The sequence below is a fragment of the Eublepharis macularius genome, chromosome 5 (genome assembly GCF_028583425.1).
Source record: "Eublepharis macularius isolate TG4126 chromosome 5, MPM_Emac_v1.0, whole genome shotgun sequence".
Lineage (NCBI taxonomy): Eukaryota > Metazoa > Chordata > Lepidosauria > Squamata > Eublepharidae > Eublepharis > Eublepharis macularius.
Window position 1 is genome coordinate 131,719,984 of NC_072794.1, and position 27,342 is coordinate 131,747,325.

The 27,342-nt window shown below is 43.6% G+C and overlaps 1 protein-coding gene across 1 annotated transcript in view; it reads left to right on the forward strand.

Moving 5' to 3' along the window:
- The first annotated feature begins 424 nt into the window (after positions 1–424).
- Positions 425–27,342, forward strand: part of RALGAPB (Ral GTPase activating protein non-catalytic subunit beta) — a 100,537-nt gene continuing 73,619 nt past the window's right edge. Inside the window, exon 1 of the mRNA XM_054979886.1 lies at positions 425–542. The gene's annotated coding sequence lies outside the window, so the exon portion shown is untranslated. The remainder of the gene's footprint in view (positions 543–27,342) is intronic.

A 27,342-nucleotide genomic window follows, 5' to 3' on the forward strand; every position in this document is an offset into this window, starting at 1 on the left:
GAAGCCAAATCGATCGCTGACTGGAATCTAGGATTTAGTGGTGTAATGTCTTGCCTTGAAAACCCCAGCAGGGCTCGCCATAAGTCAGCTATGAATTGAAGGTACCTTCCACCACCTCCACTTTCTTAGTGGAGTAAGACTCACCGAAACGTCGTCTGAAGAGCTAATTAAGGGGTTAAAAAAAAGAGGAGGAGGCTCAGTGGAAGGAAAGGCGCGTGCGCTCGTTACTGAAGCCTCACATCCTCCTTCCACTCCTTTCACGGGAAATGCCGCGCGCATGCGCACTTCCGGTTGCGAACGCCTGTGAAAGGGAAAAGAACTTTCGCACGGCAGGGAGGGAGTCATGGCGCGTGCGCAGTGCGTGTTATGGAAATAGAGCTCCGGAGCGTGAATTTTCTGGCGCGGCCGGAAGTGTCCGGAGAGAACGGAGCGGAGCGTCCGATTCGCCTCTCCTCACCCGCTGCGGGCGCTATGGAGCCGGGCGCTTGAGGGCGAAGCCGATACCGCCACCCCAGACATGTTAGCCGCTCCCCTCGGTGCAGGTGAGTGCTACCGGCGCCTCCCGACCTCATCCCCCGCCCCGATCGAGGCCCGCGGCTTGCTTTCTTCAGGTGGGCCCGCCGGCCCCCTCTGGCGCTCGCCTCTGCCCCCCGTTCTGGCTCCCTCCGGGTTTGGAGGTCTCGATTTCGGAGTGAGGGGCACGCCAGGCGCAGAGGGAACGGCGGGTGGGGGGAGTGGCCCTGGGCTGGCTCTGCGGTCGCCTGCCGCTCCCCACCTGCTCTCCCGGCCGCTTCCTCTGGAGTTCAGGGCACAGGGCGTGTGCCAGGCCGGAGAGGGACTGCTTCTTGCATGTGGAGGAGTGGCTGCCGTTGGGAGAAAGTGTTCCCTGAGGAGGAAGAGCCGCCCGGTCCCGAGCCCCGCTTCAGAGCGCGCCAAGGAACCGCTAGGCCGTGTCTGCGCTAAGCGGCCCAGGGCCACCGTGGCTCTCGAAGAAGTTCTTAGCTCGGGGAGTTCGCTTCCCCAACTCCGAAATAGGCAGTCGGCCTCTCTGACTTTATGCTGGAATAAATTTCGTTTGCTTTGATGTCACTGGGCTCTTGTTTAATTACATGTTAAGATATTTCCTATTTTTACATGAAGTGATGCTGATATTATTAAATTACCCTGATGCAAGATGTCCTGATACTACCACATGATTTGTCTGAGGATCCTTACTTAGTAAGGACCTGTGAATCCTTACTTAGATGCAGCAAGCCTTATTAAACTTCCTTGCAAATACACGCACAGGTTCCAGTTGTAAACTGTACTGGGAAGTTCTCATTCTGAGCATGCATGCTTGCTCAGTCCCTCCCCACACTGTTACCATCATAGGCTGACAGGAGTCAGAGCTGCTTTCTTTGGATATGGATCTGAAGAAGATATGAAGAAAGGAGCTCTGACTCTGGAAAGTTTAACACCCTGGAAACCTTGTTGGCCTCCACTGGACTCAAATCCGGTTGTTCTACTGCAGACAAACACAGCTGCCCGCCTATCAACATAGGATAGAAATGCTGATGTGACTATGCAGGATTGTTGTAAGAGTCATGATGACAATATAACATATGTGAAGCTCTTCAAATACCTAAAAGGATAGATAAATGCTAAGAAATATCAGCCAGGAAAGGCAGTAATTTCCACAAACTTATTTAATATCTTAAGGGCATCTGTAGCTTGTGTGTATTTACTATCCTTCCCTGCCTCCAGTTGCCTAACCTGAAATCTTGACTACTTCAGAAGCAAGCTCTTAACTGCTTGTCAGGATTTTGGTGCCAAGTCTGATGACAAGCCTCTTCTCTCCCCTCCCCTTCTCTCCCTCCTCTTCTGTATTTGACCAGTCTTTGTATCAGGCATCTGACGAAGAGAACTTGATTCTCGAAAGCTTATGCTACAATAAAATTGGTTAGTCTTAAAGGTGCTACTGGACTCTTTTTGATCTAGCACGTTGACAAGCATTTTTTTTGTCCCAAGTTCTAAAAAAAACCTGTATCATCTACCTGTGAAGAGCATGGTGTTCTTGCAGACCAAGGGTGGGGGGAGCATGAAGAAGAGGCAAGGGTTGTGTTGACCAGATCCATTGGGAGGAAGCTGAATCCTGGTAGCTCAGTGCCAACACCTCAGTCTTTTGAGTGGAGATATGCTTCTGTCATTGTGTAGCATGTGTGCCAGGGGGTGCCGTCAGAGACGGTAGAGTCTTGTTGATATTGAAGGAAGCAGTGATCTGCTCACTCCTATGTGGGGGACTTTCGGTAAGGGAGAGCTGGCCAACTCCATATCAGTTTCCAGTTTTCCTCTTTTTTTTAGGGATGTTTAATCGAACATATGGTAGTGCAGCAGTTTTTAATGTCTCTGGATGAAGCATCCTCCTTTTTATCCTTTTTCAGTCTGGATTTTTTCCTGATCTTGAATTTTTGATAGCATTAGGATCCTTGATGACTGATGATCACCTTGAAATTGCTGGTAGGAATGTTTTGTTGATTTTGCTTGACATTTCAGGAGTGTTTTGATACTGTGAATTATACCATTCCTGTTAAATTACTTATACAGCTGATAAGGGTATCTGAGCTGGTGTTCATAGTTACACTTTTTTCTTGTTGGGTAATAGGCTGAAGGTGGCTTTTGATGCCAGTGCAGCCTCTATCCCCATGTATTGTCTTGCATCATTTTACCGGGCCTCATTGCTCATCAATTCTTTTAACATCTGTAAAACCACTGAGAGATTTAAAGCTTTGGGTGTTACCAATATATAGATAACATTTTTCTCTGTTTCATTAACCGAGTGTCTAAAAACAGTTGCCTTGTTTCTTGGTATTTTGAAGCTGAAGTCAAATGGATTAGGTTAAACATGTTGAAAGTGAACCCAGACAAGATGGAAGAAGTGCAGATGGGGAACTCCTGTGTTCTGGAGGACAGTGAAGCACTGGGCAGCATTTTCCTGTCTGAGCAAGTTTGAAATCTCTAAGGAGCCTTGTCTTGGATAGACCAGCAATCCAGAGTTTCTTTTTAGCAATTGCTTTTGCTTCAAAGGATTTGCTCAGACCCTTTTATACAGCAAGGATCCTAGCATGTTTGTTCATGCTTGTGGAGCCTCTAGGTTTTTTATCATTGCAGTAGCCATTATGAAGGGGCTACTTCTGAAAACTGTTGGAAAATGTATTAGGTGCAGTGCATACCTGGTTTTCTACTGTTAGATAAAGGGAAGTGATCACATGCTGGGCTGATCCTGTTTCTGTGTGAGCCTCTGTGCTGTTTTCATTTTGTAGGCTGGGCCATTGCTATGGGTCCCCTTACAGTGTGAAGCAGGGGTTTTACTGTACTTGACCTCAGTGCTATGGATCACCTTTCTTGTGAACACATGGTGGTGCTTCTCCAGAAAGCAATGAGGCAGAAGTATAACACCAGTTTACTTCAGAAGGCATTGCTGATAAAGTTCTAGTTTTTCTGCTTTTGCTGTGTTTTGTGTTCATCAGTGATTGTCTGTTGTATTTTATCTGAGCCACTTAGCTGTGGAAAGGTGGCATATAAATGTATTTACTTCTTACTATGTCCAGGCAATTAAATCTACAAGAACCTCTTCTCATTTGCTTCTGTAAATGAGGGTTGATGCTGTGTTAAAATACTATGATTCAGATCATTGGCTTCATGTTGGGTAAGTTTGTGGAAAAACTGTTCAAGAAGCTTATTTTGGTCTTTCATATTTGTTCTGTTTAAGGAAGGAGTATTATCGACTCTGGAAATATTGATTCTGAATTAATGCTCTTTACATGAGTATTCAGACTGAATCATATTCACAACAGTTAATACGTTGTAAATTTTCCATACTTGGTTGGCAGATCTACTCTAGAGATGAGCCATACCGATATATGCTTGTTTTGCATGAGAGGTGTTACAAAAGAAAATTAAGCCAGGAAACATATCTGGACAGGAACATTTTCTTCGACATCTCTAGAGAAGCAGATTTCAACATGGATATTTCAAAATGTCTAATGTCTTGTTTTTAAATTGTACATTGTTTTAATTTTAAGGTGCCTGGAGTAGGAATCTGAAGAGGTGGCATAGAAATATGCCAATTAAATAAGATCTATTGAGTTAATAAAGTTTGACAAGTAACCTGTAGTATATAAGGATTGTCCATCTGTCTTCCAGTAGCTCTTTATGTTGCCATTCACTTTCCTTTGAGAACATAATCTGCATTAAAATGACAAAAAGCCCTGTGACACTTTAAAAACAACACCTTTATTGTCGGATAAACTTTCAGAAGCCCAAGAGCCCACTTCATCAGATGCATATATTCATTTTGTAGCTATATCTACACAGTGGAACAAATATGATGGTGGGACCACAAACTTTTAAGATACATATCCAGTCTAAAGAATAACTCAACCAGTTGGTGTGACTGGGTGCTTGCAACTTTTTCTGAATTGGCAAAGATAAATAGTGTATGTATAAGGAGAAACACTTGTTTTTTGTAGTGAACTAGCTCTTTATAGTTGTTTTAGTTTTGTAGGAGTTAGCAGTCCTCTGGGGAGAATTCTTTCTCATGTACAGGACAAGTGGGAGAAACAAACTGGCAGCTTACATGTATGTGTTCCATTAGAGAGGAGCTCCAACGAATTTTAAACCTCTGTTTCTCTTCGGCCCTAGTAATTCATGACAATTCACTTTAGGCAGTTTAATGTTTTTATACCCCTAGCATGTATATATAGATTGCTTTAATATTGATACTTTTATGGTGTTTGTAATTAAGATTTTACAATAAGGGGCCTCATGAAGACTTGCAGTGGAAGGGAAATCTCATTTGGCTTCCTGCTGGTCCCATTTCCTTTCCACACTTCCGCCCCACCCTCCTGTTTCTTTCTCCTCCCCCCAGCCTCTTCTCCCTTCTGCACTAACCTACTTGCCATCACTGCCTTCTTATCCCCTGCTTTCATCAATGTCAGGCTGTATGAGTTGCTAAGACCAACCCTGATCTTGCAAGGCATTGGTCAGCCTTTTATTTTTCCAGGTTTCTGTATTGACAGGTGCACACGCCTGTTCTGTTTTGGGGGAGGATGTGTTAAACCTCTTTTTTCAAACTTTTGTGGTTTTTCTGTAAACCTAGGTTGGTAGAAATATCTTCCATTTGTGTATCTGGCAAATTGTGTGGATTTTTTGATCCCTTCTTTGAAGCCAAGTTCACTGTTAGTTGCAAGATTGTATTGTTTGTATTTGCGAGCCAATTTGCACATATGTCTGGATGAGTATCATATCATATAACTGCTAAGTAAATTCAGGAAGAAACTGCTGCTTACTTTAAAAGTCAATATACTCCAAGGGAGCCTGTTGGAGCCAGGTGCTGGCAGCTCTGAGAAGGAGATCTTGTCCTTGAGGTTAACACAAACCTTGTAGATTAGGTAGTTACTGGGGCATAGCTTGCCAGGTATGTGCAGACTCCCTGCACTCACTACTGTGTCCCTGAAATGCTTCTCCAATGTCTTACTTTCTTGGGCTCCTTTGAATTTGAGATTTGCTGTCCAGTCTTCCTCTGCCTCCTGAGTCAGTAGGGCCAGGGGGAGGAAGAGGGTTGCATGTGTTTTTTTCCGGGGGGGGGACTTTAAGCAACATAGTCTATTTCAATAATTAGTGCTTTAATAACATAAAATGCATCATCTTATATCATATAAGTATTATACAGTGCAATGATGTTTGCATATACAATTCTTCTACTAGGCATATTGAAGTAAAAATACCTTAATCTTTGAATGAAAAATTTTACTAGAGAACATGAGCAAGCAAGCTGCAAACTGCTACACTCTGTTCTGTCTTGAGCACATGTTTTTGCCTTCTGTGAGAGAGGGAAAAATTAAAGTTGAAAACAGAAAAATAAATTTTGTAGTAAACAGGAAAAGGTGTGTTGTGACAAAAACAGTCTTGTACAGCCACAAGAAGACTAGCAGCATGCTTGGATATAAGTTAAACTCCACAACATTGAAATCCTTGAATTCTTCAGTAATGTGTTATCATACATGTTAAAGCATATTATAGTCTAAATTAGCAGTAAATATTTCTTGAGAATATTGCATGTATCTACTCTGTACTCAGGAATCATATCACTTGCTAATACTATACACTGTCTTGCACGCAAATTTTCATAGTATACATTCTGAGTGAGTAAAATGTTTCTTAAAAACCATTTCACTCATTCTAAAAGAAAGCATATTTTAGTGCTGTTACAATTTTCTGTAGGAGCAAAAGTTTCCTCCATTTTTTGTTTCCCCCTAGTTATTCACATCTCTGGAGTTGTTCTGTAAATGGACGTTGAGTATGAGGTCAAGTTACCCTCCTGGGCTTCTTGCCAACCTCCCAGCATTCCATGAACAATTAAAGCAGTAATATCCCCACTGGTATATCGAGAGCCCTGACTAGATTCGTCGCATGCCCTCGAGGACTCTTTTTCCTGGCTAAGTTGTCCACTTCCTTTTGGAATTTTGGAGACTGGATACATTCTGTGTGGGTGGGTGGGTGTGCTTGCAGGAGTAGTCAGGTGCCTGTGAAGGTTCAGGTTCTTGCTTAGGTATGTTCTCTGGGTGTAGGGGATCTCCAACCAGATGATTTACCAAAGAAAAGTTTTAATTATGTCAATTTGTTGCACATCATGCATGCCTGGGTATTTTAGACAACTAGCTGCAGTACCTGATCCATCACTATCTCTTTAGTCAGTCAGGACTCTTCTTCTGTTATGGGCTTAGTCATTTAAGGACCAAATCATCTGGGAAAATTACTTTTTACAAATGCTAAGATCAAAACAGTTGATAATTTTTTCTGTGACCTCATAATGGTCCAGAATTATGTACTTCAGTTTAGAGGTGGGTACCAACCAGGGGGAAAACAAACCGTGTGGTTCGTGGCGTTTCATGAACCACAAACTTGCCCCAGTTCGCTGCTTTGCAGCAGCACAGAAAGGGGCATTTAAACCAGTGAATCAGCTGCTTGTCGGGGAGATCCCCGACAAGCAGTTGATCCAAGCCGGTGGGGGTTTAAGTGCCCCGTTCCATGCTGCTGCAAAGCAGCAGGGAAAGAGGCATTTAAACCTCTGGATTGGCTGCTTGTCGGGCCTGGCTGGCTAGCCAGGACCTCCCGCCAGCCAGCCAAGCCCCACCCACTATTTAAATGGATATTTCCCTGCCGCTCTGAGCAGGAGCTCCTGGCCGGCCAGCCAAGCCCGGTCCTGGTTTAAAAGAACATCCCCCCCCCCAAGTGCTCGGAGCGGCGGAAATGTCCATTTAAACCGGGCCCAGGCTTGGCTGGCCAGGCGGGAACTCCTGGCCGGGCAGCCAAGCCCCACCTACAGTTTAAATGAACATTTCCCTGTCACCGGGAAGCCAAGCCCCACAGTTTAAATGGACATTTCCCTGCCGCTCTAAGCGGGAGGGGATTCTCGCAGGCAGTATTCCAGTCAACTAGTTGGAGCAGAGATAGAGGGCTGCAGCTGGGGTAGAGCCAGGGGATAAAGGGGTCTCTAGGAACTCAGCTGAGGAGGAGGTGAGGAGGGTCTGAGCCTGTATGTGAGAGATGGAAGGCACTACTCTCTGGGTAGTGGTGTGGGTCCTAAGAGTGATGTAACCCAACCCTATTCTTCTAATTCTGAGATCTTGGAGGAGCCCTCAGTGTGCTCCACACCTTGGGTACTCTGAGGTTGATTACTATTTCTCTGGCAACAAATCCAGAGGTGTGGCTGATATTGCCAATACCTGCTGGAATGTGCCAGGGTGACTGCCGGCCTCATGGTTATAGTGTTGGCGGGCTTTATCTCCTGGCCCTCCATCAATAGCACCTTTTCTATGCACAGGTCCCTGATAGCCATTCACTCAAAATGTGTAGTATGAAAACTTTTATACAAGGCAGTCTATAGCATTAGACAATGACAAGTGGGGGACTTGTGATATTTGTGGGGAATGGAATCCTATCTCCCCCTTGTCCCTCGTTTTCCCCTTCCTCTCACTTCTCTTCCTTCTTCCTCCCTTCACAGTAGCCGCTTTCGTTTCCTTTTCCCTAGCCCCCTCCCCAATCTTCCTGCCAGCCACATTCCCCCTCAGCTGGGAATTGGAAGGGATGGGAGATGGCTGAAACACAAAGTGCCAAGCCTCTTGTTGCTTCCTGCCTGTTGAGTTTGTGGGTATGCGTGTGTGTATGGATGTGGTTGAGAGCCTATCTCACCCCTCCCCTCCCTTCTGATGCCCAGCTGATTGGCCATGCATGGCTCCAGGAGCTGCTGTTGACACCGCCTCTCTCCCAGCCCCACATCTCCCACCACATTCTCTTCCTTCCCCCAGCCCTTGGGCCATTCCTGTCCTAGTAGTCCTCCTGCTGCTGCTTTCTCCCCTAGGCTTTTTAAAAATCTCTTGCCGAATGTAGACCATGATCTTTTCAAGATCTTAGTTGGCATTTTTTGTTGGAGTTGCACCTTCCTTCTCCTTTTTGGGATTAAAAAGCATTACTTTTTAAAAGTTTACAGGGTTTTTTTTGGCAAAATAATATATGCTTATTATAAAAGATGAATTTTATATTAAAGCAGTAAAATATGTTTAGATTTAATAGGAAATGAGTATTGGATATATTTGGATTTCGCCATCAATTTCCATTGGGCAGGTGTTTTTTTCCATGAATTTCCAGAAATCTTAAATCTTTGGATGCAGCATTTATGTGCCAGAGGAAAGTAGAATGTTTGTAATCAGCCTGCATGCATGAAGGAAGGAGACAAGGTGTATGTAGGATCAAGTTTTAACAGTTGTTTCTTTGCCAGCTATTAGAATTCTTTTGTCTATTTTATTGAAAATATATACCTGCCTTTCTCTCAGACATCCCTTGAGACTCAAGGTGAATTACATAATGTAAATAAGCCCAATCAATAGAATATGACATCTGATAAGTAAAGCTATAGAATTACAGAAATCTGCAACAAAGCTGAAGTATTAGACATATGTTAACAGTGCTGGAAAGTGGAATTACATAGTTAGAAAACAACGTAGTAAAAACAACATAATAGTAAACTGATAATATATACTATACACAGCAGTGTTCACCACAGTCCCATTCCGTTTATTAAAGCACCTTCTTGAACGATTGCAGTATAATATATAGCTCTATTGCCTTTATAAAAATGCCCTTCTGAACAATTATGTTTTACATTGTTTGTGGAATGCCAGAAGTGTGGAGGCCTTCTTGACCTTTTCAGACAGGCCATTCCACAAGGTGGGGGCCATGACAGAATGTGTATGTTGTTGATTTTACCTGTTTGCAGGACGGTACCTGCAAAAAGCCCTGCTTAGATGAGCAAAGTTGTCATAGTGGGGAATAGGAGGAATGATGATCCTGCATGAGGGTCCAAGGCCATGTGATAGCCAGTAACTTGAACTGAGCCTGGTAATGGATGGACAGCCAATGGAGTGCCTGCAGAATGGATATAATATGCATGCATCACCTAGCTCCTGATGGCAGTTGATTTCCAGGGCAGACCTATGTAGAATGAATTACAGTAGTATAGTATTAAATGTTACCATGACATGGATCCAGGTGGCCAGATCAGCCAAGTCCAAGTTAGGAGCCATCTTCTGGGCTATACAGATGTCCAGAGACCAGGCTAGACTGAGGGCAGGCACACCTCCTCAACAAAAATGCCAGGGTTCATAGGGCCTGGCATGAAGGCCAGGAGAGGCTCCAGAGCTGCAGTAGCTGCAGCAGCTGCCCAGGAGGCCCGGATGCAAATGGACAGGAGCAAAGGAGGGTCCAAACAACAACCCAGCTGCAGGCTAATGAGCGCTCCTGCAAGATGGAGTATGGCTACAGGCTAATGAACGCTCCTGGTGGATGGAGTATGGCTACAGCCTGGTCCAGGTGATGGCACTAGCCTGCGGGTGAGGCCAAGGGGCGAGGCTAGGATAATTAATGGGTAGAGGGAGGATAAAAGAGGGTTTTCCAATCTAGGCCAGGGAGGAGAATGGAGTGGCTGGCCCAGATCACTGAGGGTCCAGGAATCCCAGAAAGATGCTGCAGAGGACCAGGGTGCTGCCAAATCCACTTCTCGTACTTCTGTTCTAAGGCCTGGGGAATCCAGTGGCAATGTGGCAGCATGACTGGGAGGTGGCTCCAGTGTATGTGTGTGGGGGTGCCTCACAGAGTTGGAAGAATGCATTTTTTTGCCAATGGTTCCTAGCAATGATGTGGGGTTTCTGGGGGGGAAATTCTGGAAATGTTTCAGATTCTTATTTTAAATAAATAATGTAAGTATGGTTAGCAACATTAGCAATACTCAATGGACAAGCATTGACGATTCTGATCCAGACCCCAGAAGAAAGCTGCATTGTGTGCAGGTGGCGGTGTTGTCATTCCATTTTTCAGTTCTTCTATGGGCAACTGAACTGAGTGCTTGGATTTGTGAGTGCTTCCTAGCTACATGGGCATCCCAATCCTAAGACTAGGCTTGGCGCCTGTGCTTGCACGTTGACGTAAAAGGGGCACCGCTTCACCGCTCCCAATGGACTTTCATGGGAGAACCATGCTGGTGCCCGAGCGCGGCAAGGCGAGGCGCAGCTGCCACCAACAGCACCTGCCCGCCATTCCTCTGACAAACCTGCTCACACCAGCCAATAGCCACACTGTTCCCTTGACAGGCAGGTGAGGAGCAAGCAGTGGTGCAGCCAGTGGGGACACCACAATCCCTGCTGCCCACCAACAACCCCCCCTTGTCAGGGAGCAGGCATCCTTGCTGGGGAGGGGGGGCAGAGGTGACCGTGAAGGTCCAGATCAAACACCCACTCTCTTGCCTGTCCAGCCCCCATTTCCGATGAGGGCCAGGCCGATGGCAGCAGCTCGGTGTGCCTGCAAATCCCCCTGCTGCCGCTGCTACCGCAAGAAGCAGATTCCCCCTACCTTAAAAGTGGGACCAGAAAGGCAGCAGGCACTTGCAGCCTGCAGCACGTGGGATCAGCCCGCAGGTTCCAGAGAGGTAGAGGGGGGTGGGGGTTCTTCAATGAGTGACAGGAATGCCCATTAGAAACCATGCAAGAGGCCAGAAAGAAGTGAAGAACACCCACAGACTTGCGGCAGCACCATTTGAACACATCACTGCATCACAACTATGTGAGAACATGGGTTGGACCTCGAGAGCCATGCCCCAGTCCAGGGGTGACACCCCCCAGTGGACTGACAGCCTGCAGGAGCAGAGAATCTGCTCTGGGGGGCCGCCATCCACCCCCTCCCCGTGCCAGATTTCCCAAGTCCATTCCTGCTTCCACAAACAGTGAAATGGAGGGTGGTCCATCCTCCTGGAGGAGGAGCCCTGGTGATTTCAAGATGTTGCTCCACATCCCCCACCTCCCAGCAGCAGCCTTACCCTTGCCCTGCATGCAGTGATCATCTGCCTGGCTTATCAGATGCCAGCAGCTCAGTCTGTCAGAGAATGAACGTCCTCAGTAGAGCCCCCCCCGCCCTTCCAGAAATTCATGGCCCACACTTCAATTCCCACCCTGCTGCCTGAAGTTACATTGAGAGGGGGGAGGGGTCAGGGAAGCTGGACAGGGTGCTGCTTAACACCTGCTCCTGGCAGCAGAGCTCACCCTGTCCATCCCAGCCATGAACCAGGAAACATTTGCAGGGATGTGTGAGAAGACATCCTGACAGGGAGTTGGGGGCAGCAGCAGCTACTGTCAATGTCAGGGGAGTGAGCGAACGGACAGCAGTTTGTTGTTTTTATCACATATTTTATTAAACAGGAAAAGGTGCAAAGATTCTCTGGATGTGTTTCCTGCCAGTGGCCCTTGGCTGGAAAGGGAGCAAAGGCAGTTTGCACAGCAGTCAGAGCAGCAAAATTCATCCCTCGTCTTGCCCTCCCAGGGGCGGGGCTGAGATGCGGGCTGCGTTGGGAAACTGTTCCCTGGGCTGGACCTCAGTGGCACTCGCGGACGATTACCGGGGGTCTGAAACAGCCATCCTCCGTTGTCTCTCGGATGAGTTGCGACTTGCCTGCATGGGAAACAGATACATGTGTTGCAAGCAACACAACCCAGTGTGCGCCCGAGGCCAAGCCAGTCTGCAACATCTGGGAAGGTGTCTAGGGGTGGAAGCAGCAGCGGCAGCTCCACAAGTTCAGCTTGCGACTAGATGATGCATGACCGTCTGGCAAAAAAGCGCTCTGCCTCAGGATGATCATATCCTGTGAGGGAGAAAGTCAAGTTACTGAGCACCCTCCAGCAACAGGGTGTTATGAACACCCAGTCAGCCTGACCCGTGGCCGCACATGCTCCTCTGCTGGGAGTGGCCCTTGCGCCTCCGCCCATCCACTAAATGTCCCTGCCGGCGGTGGCCCAGCCGCGGTAGTGCATTGCAGGCCTCTGCTGACAGAGGGGGAGTTGTGCCCACGTAAGAGCTGTTTCCGCCTGCACAAACCTTAGTTCTCTCCCGACTTCTGGTCTGGGAAAGATGGTGAACTGACGTCGCCCGGGGAACTGGGCGATCTAGAGCTACTGTTTGGGCAGGCAGGCACTTAGATTTGCCAGCTGCCACCCCATCCCAGGAAGGGAAGGGGCAAGAACGCTACGAGACCCCAAGAGTGCGTGATCTCGGCACCAGAAGAGGTTCTGAATCAAGGATTTCTCCTGGCGCCTTGAGGTCCCCTCGGAGAAGGGTGAGCTAAAATCTCTACAGAGCTCTACGAGTCAAACTGACATAAGGACTCCAGAAACCAGGCTTCTGTAAAAGATAAAAGATTTGGAGCAAGTTTAAAATTCAGAAGCAGCATGAACAACTCTAAAAGACAGAAAGAAGGTAAAGATTGTTGTCTACTTTAACGGATAGTTCTAAAAGGGAATGCCAGCCAGAAAGTGGGACTGAGTTAATAAAAAGGTTGCAGGAAGATAATCTTGGGAAATTTAAAGTGAAAATGGGAGGATTTGGTGGGACTTTAAGCCATAAAAAGAAGAAAAACTAAATTGTTTATACATACCTGTGGTTTTGGAATAAAAAGCAATGCTGGGAAAAGGGGAGGAGAGGCTTGAATAAACAGAGGAAACATCGCGAGACTGGCATTGAAATAGAGAGTGACTCAGCAGTGCTAGAGAGGAATCAACAACGAAGGTAAAAGGCGGAAGTGCAGAGGCCATAGACGACACAGAAGTGAAACAAGGATAACAACGCGAGAGGGCAAAGGTGAAGAAATAAAAGGAAGTGCTTGGACACCATTTTGAGAAGGCTGAGGGAAGAACCATAGAGAAATTGCGCCCGACATTTTGGTATGGTCAAAATTAAAGAATCTTAAAAAAAACAGGAATAAACAAACAGATAATAAGGAAATTAAACAGTGATTGGAATTGGGACTATTTGGAGCACCATGAACGGACTTATAATAAGAATTGGAGTACTCTTATAAAAACAGAGTTAAGAAAAAGAGCAGATACGTGGGGGGGGGGGAGCGAAAGCTAGCCCAACCATGAAGAAAGCGGAGAAAGAGAAATTGGAGTGGCAAGATGCCTTGGAAATATTAGAAAAGAAAGTGCTGGAAAGCACAAAAGAAATATCCCAATCTATTCAAAAGATGGAAGAAAATCTGACTAAAAGTGTGAAAGACTTAATAAAGGCAGAGGTGGCAGAACTAACTAAGAGCCTAGATGAGATGAAGGATGAAATGTAAACAACAAAACAAGCAGTCCAGGGGGTGGAGCAGAAAACTAAAGAAGAGTGTCAAAGACTTCAAGATAGAGTAGCAATAATGGAATGTAAGGTGGCCGAGAACCAGCTGAGATTTCGAGGCGTGCCTGAATCGGAAGGACAGGATGTATAACAACAGATGATACCTATATTGGCGGAATATTTAGGGAAGCAACCAGAAGAAATTGAAATGAGTATTGATTTGATGTACAGAGTAAACTCCAGCTATGCAAGACAGAAGAAACTACCAAGAGATGTCATGGTAATTTTCACAGCAAGAAGAATTAAAGAAGAAATCCTGAGAGAGCACTTTAAAAATCCACTGGTGCTTGAGGAGAGCAGAGTTCGAATTATGAAAGAAATACCAAGAAAAATACTCCAAGAGAGAAGGAAAAACAAGGAATTAACCGAAAAATTAAGAGAAAAAGAAATCAGGTATAGGTGGGAAATACCTGAAGGATTAACTTTTCAATTTCAAGCACAGAAAGTTACCATCAAGTCAAGACATGAAATGTTGATGTTCTTACTTCAAAATCAAAAAGACTTTCCCAGAACTCAACAAGAATAAAATGATGGATTATAAATTGATTTCCTGGAATGTTAATGGATTAAATTCACCACAAAAACGTAAACAGGTTTTCCATTGGCTAAAGAAACAAAAATGTAATATAATTTGCTTACAAGAAACACATATTAGAGAAAAAGATATCAAATTTTTGAAAAATGAATTGTTGGGAAAAGAATTTTGGGCATCAAGTAAGCAAAAGAAAAAAGGAATTGTGTTATCTGTAAAGGCAGAACTGGATCCCAAGCTAATTTTAAAAGATAAAGATGGAAGATATTTGGCTATAGAAGTAATGCTGAATGGGAAAAGGACTCTAATCTTAGGAGTATATGCCCTAAATGGAGTGAAAGATGAATACTTCCAAAAGTTAACACAAGAATTGGACCAATATGTGTTTGAACAATTTATAATGGTAGGGGACTTTAATCGTGTTGTTAACCCAGAGATGGATAAACAAATGAAGACAAAACAGAGTAAAACAGGGAAGCTACCAAAATCCTTTTTTGAACTGATAAAGCAAGAGAACCTAGAGGATGTATGGAGAAAATACAATCCAGATGTTAAAGACTTTACATATTATTCGGCTAGACATCAGTCTCTCTCCAGAATTGATATGATATGAGCAACAAAGGAAGTTACTTTGTTGACAAAGAGAACTGAGTTGTTACCGAGAATAAGTTCAGATCATAGCCTAATAATGTGGGAAGCTTCAATGGGAAGGAAAAAATTTAGATGGAGATTTAAATGAGGATCTCCTCCAGGATCAGGAAAATTTGGAATTTTTACAAAGAGAAATGAAATTCTTTTTCCAATTGAATTTGGAAAAGGAAGTGCCAATAAGCACAATTTGGGATGCATTTAAAGCGGTGATGAGAGGGAACCTGATTAATTTGAATAGTAAGGGGGGGAAAAGAAAAGAAGGAAAGATGCGAGAAATTCAAGATAAAATAAAACAGAAGGAACAGGAATTAAAAAAGAAACCAGGAAAGAAAAAATTGTTACAAGAAATAAAGATACTACACGAACAGTTGAAGGCTTTTATAAATAAAGAACTGGAATGGAATCTAAAAAGTTTGCTACGAAAGCATTTTGAAGGCGCTAATAAGCCAGGAAAGTATTTATCATGGCAATTGAAGAAGAAAAACGAGAAAAAGTCAGTTGTAAAGATAGTGGAACAGGGAAAAGAAATAATAGACCAAAGAGGTATAAAGAGAGCATTTTATAAATATTATGCTACATTATTCCAAAAGAAGGCAATAGAAACAAACACAATAGAAGAATACTTATGGAAAATAAAGTTACCTAAAATTTCAGAGACAATGAAAAGTACTTCAAATACTTCAATTACAGAAAAGGAAATTATAGATGCCATTGAATCAATGAAGGTGGGGAAAGCGCCAGGTCCGGATGGAATATTGGCAAAATTTTATAAAATATTTAAAAAGGACCTGGTGCAAGTACTACTAAAGTTGATGAATGAGATATTGGAGAGCAAAGTAATGCCAGAAATGTGGAATGAAGCAAATATTTCATTGATCCCGAAGGAACTACAAGATTTAACAGATGTTAAAAATTATAGGCCTATATCTCTGTTGAATGATGACTATAAAATTTTTGCCAATATTTTGGCGGAAAGGTTGAAAGGATTTTTGATGGAGTTTATAGGCGAAGAACAAGCAGGTTTTTTGCCCAGCAGGCAAATTAGACACAATTTGAGAACGATGTTAGATGCCATTGAATACTATGATAAATGAATTGACAAGGAGGTAGGGTTTTTCTTTGCGGATGCAGAGAAAGCCTTTGACAATTTGAACTGGGACTTTATGTTTCAAATAATGGAAAAAATGGAACTAGGCCAAGGATTTATAAATGCCATTAAAGCAATATACAATGACCAAAAAGCGGCATTATGTATAAACAATGATCCGACAAAGAACCTGGAAGTGAGAAAAGGAACAAGACAAGGATGTCCGCTCTCACCCTTATTGTTCATTATGGTATTGGAAATACTGTTAAGACAAGTAAGAGAAGATGAGAACATCAGAGGTATAAAGTTGAGAGGTTTTTCCTTTAAATTTAGATCATTTGCAGATGATGTGGTGTTTATAGTGGAAGATCCAATTCAGACGTTGCCAATTTTACTAGGAAAAATTAAAGAATTTGGAGAATTGGCAGGTTTTTATATTAATAAATCAAAGTCAAAATTACTGTGTAAAAATATGACTAAGAAGAGACAGGAAGAATTAATGGACATTATAAAGTGTGAGGTGGTTCATAAAACCAAATATTTGGGCATAGACATTACAATGAAGAATATTGATTTATATAAAAATAATTATGAAAAATTGTGGACGCAATTGGAAAAAGATATGGTGAAGTGGAATTGACTGAATCTATCACTGATGGGACGAATATCAGTTGTTAAGATGAATGTGTTACCTAGAGTGATGTTCATATTACAAACTATCCCAATTGTTAAGGAAAAAAACAATTTGATAAGTGGCAAAAGAAAATATCGGACTTTGTCTGGGCGGGGAAAAAACCAAGAGTAAAGATAAAAGTACTTTGTGATGCAAAAAGAAAGGGGTGGCTTACAATTACCAAATCTAAAGCTATATCATGATGCAGTCTGTTTAACAAGGATGAAGGAATGGGTGAACTTAGCTAATCAAAAATTGTTGGCTCTAGAGGGTTTCAATAATGTATTTGGATGGCATGCGTATTTATGGTATGTGAAGCATAAAATGGACGGTATGTTCCATCACCGTTATGTAAGAGGGAATATATTTAAGATTTGGCAAAAATATAAAAAATTTGTAGGGGAGAAAAGACCATTGTGGACTGTCCCAGCAGAAGTGATAAGCCCACGTTCAGAATATAATGGAGAAGAATGGCTAACATATAAAGAATTATTGACGGCGGAAGGGAATGTCTACAAATTGAAGAGTCAAAAAGATCTACCATTTGAATATGAGTGGTTACAATATAGACAAATTAATGATATATATGAAGTTGATAAAAGGAAAGTGGGGTTTAGGGAAAAGAATTCAGAACTAGAAGAGTTATTGCTAGGAGAGGGACCAAAGATGATCTCTAAGATATATAAACTGTTACTGAAATGGGACACAGAAGATGAAGTAGTTAAGATGCTGATGGTGAAATGGGCAATACATTTTAATAGAGAAATAACGATGGAGGCCTGGGAATATATGTGGAAAAATACGTTAAAAATATCAACATGTGTCAACATAAGAGAAAATTGTTATAAAATGTTGTATAGATGGTATTTGACACCAAAAAAGCTGGCCAATATGAGTAAAGATATGTCAAATAAGTGCTGGAAATGTAAACAACATGAAGGCTCCTTTTATCATATGTGGTGGTCATGTGAAAAAGCCAAATCCTTTTGGGCTAAGATTCATGAGAAAATGGGGCAAATTTTGAAGGTTAATTTGAGTAAAAATCCGGAACTGTTACTGTTAGGATTAAATATGGAAAAGATTAATGTTAGAGATAGAACATTGTTATTTTATGATTGTGGCAGCAAGGTTGTTATATGCAAAATAATGGAAACAAGAGAAGATACCGGAAATTGAAGAATGGATCCAAAAACTGTTATACATGGCGGAGATGGACAAAATGACAAGAAAACTGAGAGAACAAAACTCAAAAGAATTTCAAGAAGACTGGCAGAAAATGAAGGATTACTTAGAAAATGAATGGGATGTAAAAGGAAAATTAGTAATCTTTGATAACTACTGAAAGATAGAGATTAAGTGACTTTACCTGTACTCAAAAAGATTAGATGTAAATTAGAGGTAATGATCAGGGATAGAACGGTTCTAGCGCTGTTGGAAGTCAGAATAAAAGGGGGGAGGGAGGGGTGGGGGCATACACTAGTTAAGGGAAGAATAATTAATGTTTTTATATTGGATGTATATGCTAACCTACCAAAAACAAATAAAAAATTTTATATATAAAAAAAAGCCTTAGTTCTCTCCCTATGCCCTTTCCACCCCCTCCCATAGGATTGGGCTGTTAGTGTGTCTAACATGATTGATATGCAGCCCAACAGCCTTGACGGCTATCAATAAACAGACCATATTTACATATGTGCGACAAAAAAATTTCTGCAGAAAAATACATCACTGGAAAACTTTCCACAACGTATCACTGGTTCTTAGCTCTTCCAAGGTGGTGTTCAGTGTCTGCATGCCTTTCTCTCCTAACGGAAATCAACGTTGACTTCTTAGGAAGTGTGAGGGTGTAGAGGATATCCTTCTGAAAGTGTGTTTTATTTCCAGTAATGTCTCCTATTATGTCAAAGACAAAGAATGAAGTTTGTGTTTGGAGTGTATGCTATTACAATACAAAGGTCTGTTTTAAGTTACCACTTGTATATATATCCTTGTTCAGATACCAGACCTTATTTAGCTGTCTTTTTTCCTTATGATATGAAAGGTGTCTTTGCCAGTTCTTCTGGCAAAAAGACCTCTTTGTGGTTTAGGGTGAATGAGTGACTGTATGCTAAGTACTACGCTAAAGAGATGCAGAGAAGTACTGTTTTACCTCCTCTTTCTTGTAAGGTAAGTATTAATTCTGGTAGTCTCTGATCTGTGAAAGATACTTAGAGATATTTAGCTGTATTAAGTAGGCTAAACATTTCTTCTGAATGGAAAACAGTAAGATCTGTGTGTACAAAATACTGACTTGAATGTTCTGTGTCTAATTTGTCTGGAGCCTGTTCAGTATATCCCAGATAAGCAATCTTGTTCCATGACATGCTATATTACATACAGCAAAATGGTTCAGGAAAACAAAGTGATGCATAGTATGTATTATCTATTTGCTTTATGTATTATCCTACTCTCACAGTTTTGTTTTTGTACTTAATGCCATTTTTTGCATTGTTTAACATGTGTTGAATACTCTGTACTTTGTTTCAGTTTGCTTTAATGCTAGTCCTACTACATTGATTTCAACAGACTGTATTTTGCTTTTCAGTTGCATACTTTTAAAGAGTTAGAGTATTTCTAAAAAATTCAGCAATAGTTTTAACACATGCCTTTCAAATAGATCAGAGGTTATTGGAGAGAAGTTTCTTTCATAGCATCAGCTATTTGTTATATGCTCCCTGGTGTGTATTGCTTTTCAGTTTTGTATCGGCCAAAGGTAGGGTACAATCATGACAGAAAACATTTCATGGCAACCTGTGTGTATTCACCTTTGTTGATACTTAATACTTTTAACTTGGGTTGTGTCTGTAATGGTAGCAGTGCCATAATTGGAAGAGTAAATAGTAGGCACAGGGAAAACGGTTTGGATTTTTGATTCAGACACACACACACACACACTTGCACTGTGACATCTTTACAAAGCTTAGGGTTCTCTGCATCTGCTATAATGCAGGGAGGGGATTGTGTAGTTTTTTGAAAGAAAATAAAAAACAATCTGAACTTTGGAAAAGGTCCGGTTGCTTCCTCTCCCAGCCAATTTTAGTGCATACAGTAACTTGCTCACTGAAATTGCATTTAGAGTGCTTTGATGTCATTTATTAGAATCTTGGCAGAGATTAATATCATCTAAGCATCAGCTATAGAATGTGCTGGCCAAGTCTTAGAGCCTGTGTTCTGTGCCAAAGCTCAGACCACAATGTACAAATCAGTAGTGGCCTTTTTATATGCACAGAATGTGTCATAACTGAATAAAACATCCCTACATCTCTACCACCACCTGGAATTTGAGCAGAGCCTCCATATCATAGTGTAAGGAGCAGGACTTGTTCTACCTAATACAGAGTAAAACTTTGGTTCAGACTTCACTTCCTGCATGAACTCTTTCTTGGCCTGTTTACTGGGAAAGGCACAGGCTCTGTTAATTAGCTGTATCTGGGCTGCTTTCTTCTCCTGAGAGAGTGGCCTTGGGAAGACCAGTGCTTGGTGCTGATCTCTAGCCATAGTCCCTAAACTTTCACAGGACTGTAATGTCCAATTACACGTCGAGCCCTTATTGGTTCCCTGATGCCCCCTTCAGATTTCGAGAAGCCTCTTTGTATCTAGGCAGTTTATCAGTCTTGACCAGCCTTGCTACCTTGCAGCCATTGCCAGCTATCTGCAGTGTGAGAGAGAGCCATCTCCAGGATGCCTAGAGTGAGCTGGCATAAATGGACTTTGGTAAGATCAACCAACTTTGGAACCAACTCAGAGAATGCCTAGTCAGTCAGCAAGTAGTATTTTAGATAGTTAGAACATATTTAGGTCAGCAGGCTCTTATTTGTTTTCTGCCTTGCCTAAGTGCTTTCTAAAGGTGGTTTCTGCCTTGCATATTCTCCTATGTTCTTTCTGTAATAAACTCCAATATATATTTTTCCAGCCTGTGTTCAGTGTTGCTTGCTAAGGAGGTATACACACTCAAAAGAACCCAGGAAGCTGGAGTGCTTCAGAACAAACGACCAGAGCTCTTAGAGGCTCCTAGGGGACCTGAGTGGCCAGGAGAGCCATCAGGGATGGAGGATGAGAGTCTCTGGGTACACATAGGATACAAGTTCCAGGCATTCCTGAGTGTTATCACATCTATTTTTTGCAAGTTGGCCTCAACTATATCTTTGCAGTGAGGGGCATTGGTGGGGCATGGCTCATTAGTACTGGCTGATGAAATTATGTCATCAGATCTATTTTGTTAAATATATGCACACTATAGCAACTGCCTGAACACATAGCCATTGGGCCTAGTAAATGTGCAGAGATCAAATTGATAAGGAAAATTTGCGCTATAATGTATTTAATACAGAAATCTTGTAGATTATAATTAAGTTAACTATCAGCCTGGATTCACACCTGAAATAAAAATTGTAAATGTGATGTCAGTCATACAGTAACATACAGGATGAGAAGCCTGACAGTTTGTAAAGTCTCTATTCATTCGTGCATAACTCTTGCTCTAATGAATGATTTCAGTGCTACAGCTTACACTGACTCATTGGAGTGCCTATCAAACAGTGCTGGAAAGTGGAATTACATAGTTAGAAAACAACGTAGTAAAAACAACATAATAGTAAACTGATAATATATACTATACACAGCAGTGTTCACCACAGTCCCATTCCGTTTATTAAAGCACCTTCTTGAACGATTGCAGTATAATATATAGCTCTATTGCCTTTATAAAAATGCCCTTCTGAACAATTATGTTTTACATTGTTTGTGGAATGCCAGAAGTGTGGAGGCCTTCTTGACCTTTTCAGACAGGCCATTCCACAAGGTGGGGGCCATGACAGAATGTGTATGTTGTTGATTTTACCTGTTTGCAGGACGGTACCTGCAAAAAGCCCTGCTTAGATGAGCAAAGTTGTCATAGTGGGGAATAGGAGGAATGATGATCCTGCATGAGGGTCCAAGGCCATGTGATAGCCAGTAACTTGAACTGAGCCTGGTAATGGATGGACAGCCAATGGAGTGCCTGCAGAATGGATATAATATGCATGCATCACCTAGCTCCTGATGGCAGTTGATTTCCAGGGCAGACCTATGTAGAATGAATTACAGTAGTATAGTATTAAATGTTACCATGACATGGATCCAGGTGGCCAGATCAGCCAAGTCCAAGTTAGGAGCCATCTTCTGGGCTATACAGATGTCCAGAGACCAGGCTAGACTGAGGGCAGGCACACCTCCTCAACAAAAATGCCAGGGTTCATAGGGCCTGGCATGAAGGCCAGGAGAGGCTCCAGAGCTGCAGTAGCTGCAGCAGCTGCCCAGGAGGCCCGGATGCAAATGGACAGGAGCAAAGGAGGGTCCAAACAACAACCCAGCTGCAGGCTAATGAGCGCTCCTGCAAGATGGAGTATGGCTACAGGCTAATGAACGCTCCTGGTGGATGGAGTATGGCTACAGCCTGGTCCAGGTGATGGCACTAGCCTGCGGGTGAGGCCAAGGGGCGAGGCTAGGATAATTAATGGGTAGAGGGAGGATAAAAGAGGGTTTTCCAATCTAGGCCAGGGAGGAGAATGGAGTGGCTGGCCCAGATCACTGAGGGTCCAGGAATCCCAGAAAGATGCTGCAGAGGACCAGGGTGCTGCCAAATCCACTTCTCGTACTTCTGTTCTAAGGCCTGGGGAATCCAGTGGCAATGTGGCAGCATGACTGGGAGGTGGCTCCAGTGTATGTGTGTGGGGGTGCCTCACAGAGTTGGAAGAATGCATTTTTTTGCCAATGGTTCCTAGCAATGATGTGGGGTTTCTGGGGGGGAAATTCTGGAAATGTTTCAGATTCTTATTTTAAATAAATAATGTAAGTATGGTTAGCAACATTAGCAATACTCAATGGACAAGCATTGACGATTCTGATCCAGACCCCAGAAGAAAGCTGCATTGTGTGCAGGTGGCGGTGTTGTCATTCCATTTTTCAGTTCTTCTATGGGCAACTGAACTGAGTGCTTGGATTTGTGAGTGCTTCCTAGCTACATGGGCATCCCAATCCTAAGACTAGGCTTGGCGCCTGTGCTTGCACGTTGACGTAAAAGGGGCACCGCTTCACCGCTCCCAATGGACTTTCATGGGAGAACCATGCTGGTGCCCGAGCGCGGCAAGGCGAGGCGCAGCTGCCACCAACAGCACCTGCCCGCCATTCCTCTGACAAACCTGCTCACACCAGCCAATAGCCACACTGTTCCCTTGACAGGCAGGTGAGGAGCAAGCAGTGGTGCAGCCAGTGGGGACACCACAATCCCTGCTGCCCACCAACAACCCCCCCTTGTCAGGGAGCAGGCATCCTTGCTGGGGAGGGGGGGCAGAGGTGACCGTGAAGGTCCAGATCAAACACCCACTCTCTTGCCTGTCCAGCCCCCATTTCCGATGAGGGCCAGGCCGATGGCAGCAGCTCGGTGTGCCTGCAAATCCCCCTGCTGCCGCTGCTACCGCAAGAAGCAGATTCCCCCTACCTTAAAAGTGGGACCAGAAAGGCAGCAGGCACTTGCAGCCTGCAGCACGTGGGATCAGCCCGCAGGTTCCAGAGAGGTAGAGGGGGGTGGGGGTTCTTCAATGAGTGACAGGAATGCCCATTAGAAACCATGCAAGAGGCCAGAAAGAAGTGAAGAACACCCACAGACTTGCGGCAGCACCATTTGAACACATCACTGCATCACAACTATGTGAGAACATGGGTTGGACCTCGAGAGCCATGCCCCAGTCCAGGGGTGACACCCCCCAGTGGACTGACAGCCTGCAGGAGCAGAGAATCTGCTCTGGGGGGCCGCCATCCACCCCCTCCCCGTGCCAGATTTCCCAAGTCCATTCCTGCTTCCACAAACAGTGAAATGGAGGGTGGTCCATCCTCCTGGAGGAGGAGCCCTGGTGATTTCAAGATGTTGCTCCACATCCCCCACCTCCCAGCAGCAGCCTTACCCTTGCCCTGCATGCAGTGATCATCTGCCTGGCTTATCAGATGCCAGCAGCTCAGTCTGTCAGAGAATGAACGTCCTCAGTAGAGCCCCCCCCCGCCCTTCCAGAAATTCATGGCCCACACTTCAATTCCCACCCTGCTGCCTGAAGTTACATTGAGAGGGGGGAGGGGTCAGGGAAGCTGGACAGGGTGCTGCTTAACACCTGCTCCTGGCAGCAGAGCTCACCCTGTCCATCCCAGCCATGAACCAGGAAACATTTGCAGGGATGTGTGAGAAGACATCCTGACAGGGAGTTGGGGGCAGCAGCAGCTACTGTCAATGTCAGGGGAGTGAGCGAACGGACAGCAGTTTGTTGTTTTTATCACATATTTTATTAAACAGGAAAAGGTGCAAAGATTCTCTGGATGTGTTTCCTGCCAGTGGCCCTTGGCTGGAAAGGGAGCAAAGGCAGTTTGCACAGCAGTCAGAGCAGCAAAATTCATCCCTCGTCTTGCCCTCCCAGGGGCGGGGCTGAGATGCGGGCTGCGTTGGGAAACTGTTCCCTGGGCTGGACCTCAGTGGCACTCGCGGACGATTACCGGGGGTCTGAAACAGCCATCCTCCGTTGTCTCTCGGATGAGTTGCGACTTGCCTGCATGGGAAACAGATACATGTGTTGCAAGCAACACAACCCAGTGTGCGCCCGAGGCCAAGCCAGTCTGCAACATCTGGGAAGGTGTCTAGGGGTGGAAGCAGCAGCGGCAGCTCCACAAGTTCAGCTTGCGACTAGATGATGCATGACCGTCTGGCAAAAAAGCGCTCTGCCTCAGGATGATCATATCCTGTGAGGGAGAAAGTCAAGTTACTGAGCACCCTCCAGCAACAGGGTGTTATGAACACCCAGTCAGCCTGACCCGTGGCCGCACATGCTCCTCTGCTGGGAGTGGCCCTTGCGCCTCCGCCCATCCACTAAATGTCCCTGCCGGCGGTGGCCCAGCCGCGGTAGTGCATTGCAGGCCTCTGCTGACAGAGGGGGAGTTGTGCCCACGTAAGAGCTGTTTCCGCCTGCACAAACCTTAGTTCTCTCCCGACTTCTGGTCTGGGAAAGATGGTGAACTGACGTCGCCCGGGGAACTGGGCGATCTAGAGCTACTGTTTGGGCAGGCAGGCACTTAGATTTGCCAGCTGCCACCCCATCCCAGGAAGGGAAGGGGCAAGAACGCTACGAGACCCCAAGAGTGCGTGATCTCGGCACCAGAAGAGGTTCTGAATCAAGGATTTCTCCTGGCGCCTTGAGGTCCCCTCGGAGAAGGGTGAGCTAAAATCTCTACAGAGCTCTACGAGTCAAACTGACATAAGGACTCCAGAAACCAGGCTTCTGTAAAAGATAAAAGATTTGGAGCAAGTTTAAAATTCAGAAGCAGCATGAACAACTCTAAAAGACAGAAAGAAGGTAAAGATTGTTGTCTACTTTAACGGATAGTTCTAAAAGGGAATGCCAGCCAGAAAGTGGGACTGAGTTAATAAAAAGGTTGCAGGAAGATAATCTTGGGAAATTTAAAGTGAAAATGGGAGGATTTGGTGGGACTTTAAGCCATAAAAAGAAGAAAAACTAAATTGTTTATACATACCTGTGGTTTTGGAATAAAAAGCAATGCTGGGAAAAGGGGAGGAGAGGCTTGAATAAACAGAGGAAACATCGCGAGACTGGCATTGAAATAGAGAGTGACTCAGCAGTGCTAGAGAGGAATCAACAACGAAGGTAAAAGGCGGAAGTGCAGAGGCCATAGACGACACAGAAGTGAAACAAGGATAACAACGTGAGAGGGCAAAGGTGAAGAAATAAAAGGAAGTGCTTGGACACCATTTTGAGAAGGCTGAGGGAAGAACCATAGAGAAATTGCGCCCGACATTTTGGTATGGTCAAAATTAAAGAATCTTTAAAAAAACAGGAATAAACAAACAGATAATAAGGAAATTAAACAGTGATTGGAATTGGGACTATTTGGAGCACCATGAACGGACTTATAATAAGAATTGGAGTACTCTTATAAAAACAGAGTTAAGAAAAAGAGCAGATACGTGGGGGGGGGGAGCGAAAGCTAGCCCAACCATGAAGAAAGCGGAGAAAGAGAAATTGGAGTGGCAAGATGCCTTGGAAATATTAGAAAAGAAAGTGCTGGAAAGCACAAAAGAAATATCCCAATCTATTCAAAAGATGGAAGAAAATCTGACTAAAAGTGTGAAAGACTTAATAAAGGCAGAGGTGGCAGAACTAACTAAGAGCCTAGATGAGATGAAGGATGAAATGTAAACAACAAAACAAGCAGTCCAGGGGGTGGAGCAGAAAACTAAAGAAGAGTGTCAAAGACTTCAAGATAGAGTAGCAATAATGGAATGTAAGGTGGCCGAGAACCAGCTGAGATTTCGAGGCGTGCCTGAATCGGAAGGACAGGATGTATAACAACAGATGATACCTATATTGGCGGAATATTTAGGGAAGCAACCAGAAGAAATTGAAATGAGTATTGATTTGATGTACAGAGTAAACTCCAGCTATGCAAGACAGAAGAAACTACCAAGAGATGTCATGGTAATTTTCACAGCAAGAAGAATTAAAGAAGAAATCCTGAGAGAGCACTTTAAAAATCCACTGGTGCTTGAGGAGAGCAGAGTTCGAATTATGAAAGAAATACCAAGAAAAATACTCCAAGAGAGAAGGAAAAACAAGGAATTAACCGAAAAATTAAGAGAAAAAGAAATCAGGTATAGGTGGGAAATACCTGAAGGATTAACTTTTCAATTTCAAGCACAGAAAGTTACCATCAAGTCAAGACATGAAATGTTGATGTTCTTACTTCAAAATCAAAAAGACTTTCCCAGAACTCAACAAGAATAAAATGATGGATTATAAATTGATTTCCTGGAATGTTAATGGATTAAATTCACCACAAAAACGTAAACAGGTTTTCCATTGGCTAAAGAAACAAAAATGTAATATAATTTGCTTACAAGAAACACATATTAGAGAAAAAGATATCAAATTTTTGAAAAATGAATTGTTGGGAAAAGAATTTTGGGCATCAAGTAAGCAAAAGAAAAAAGGAATTGTGTTATCTGTAAAGGCAGAACTGGATCCCAAGCTAATTTTAAAAGATAAAGATGGAAGATATTTGGCTATAGAAGTAATGCTGAATGGGAAAAGGACTCTAATCTTAGGAGTATATGCCCTAAATGGAGTGAAAGATGAATACTTCCAAAAGTTAACACAAGAATTGGACCAATATGTGTTTGAACAATTTATAATGGTAGGGGACTTTAATCGTGTTGTTAACCCAGAGATGGATAAACAAATGAAGACAAAACAGAGTAAAACAGGGAAGCTACCAAAATCCTTTTTTGAACTGATAAAGCAAGAGAACCTAGAGGATGTATGGAGAAAATACAATCCAGATGTTAAAGACTTTACATATTATTCGGCTAGACATCAGTCTCTCTCCAGAATTGATATGATATGAGCAACAAAGGAAGTTACTTTGTTGACAAAGAGAACTGAGTTGTTACCGAGAATAAGTTCAGATCATAGCCTAATAATGTGGGAAGCTTCAATGGGAAGGAAAAAATTTAGATGGAGATTTAAATGAGGATCTCCTCCAGGATCAGGAAAATTTGGAATTTTTACA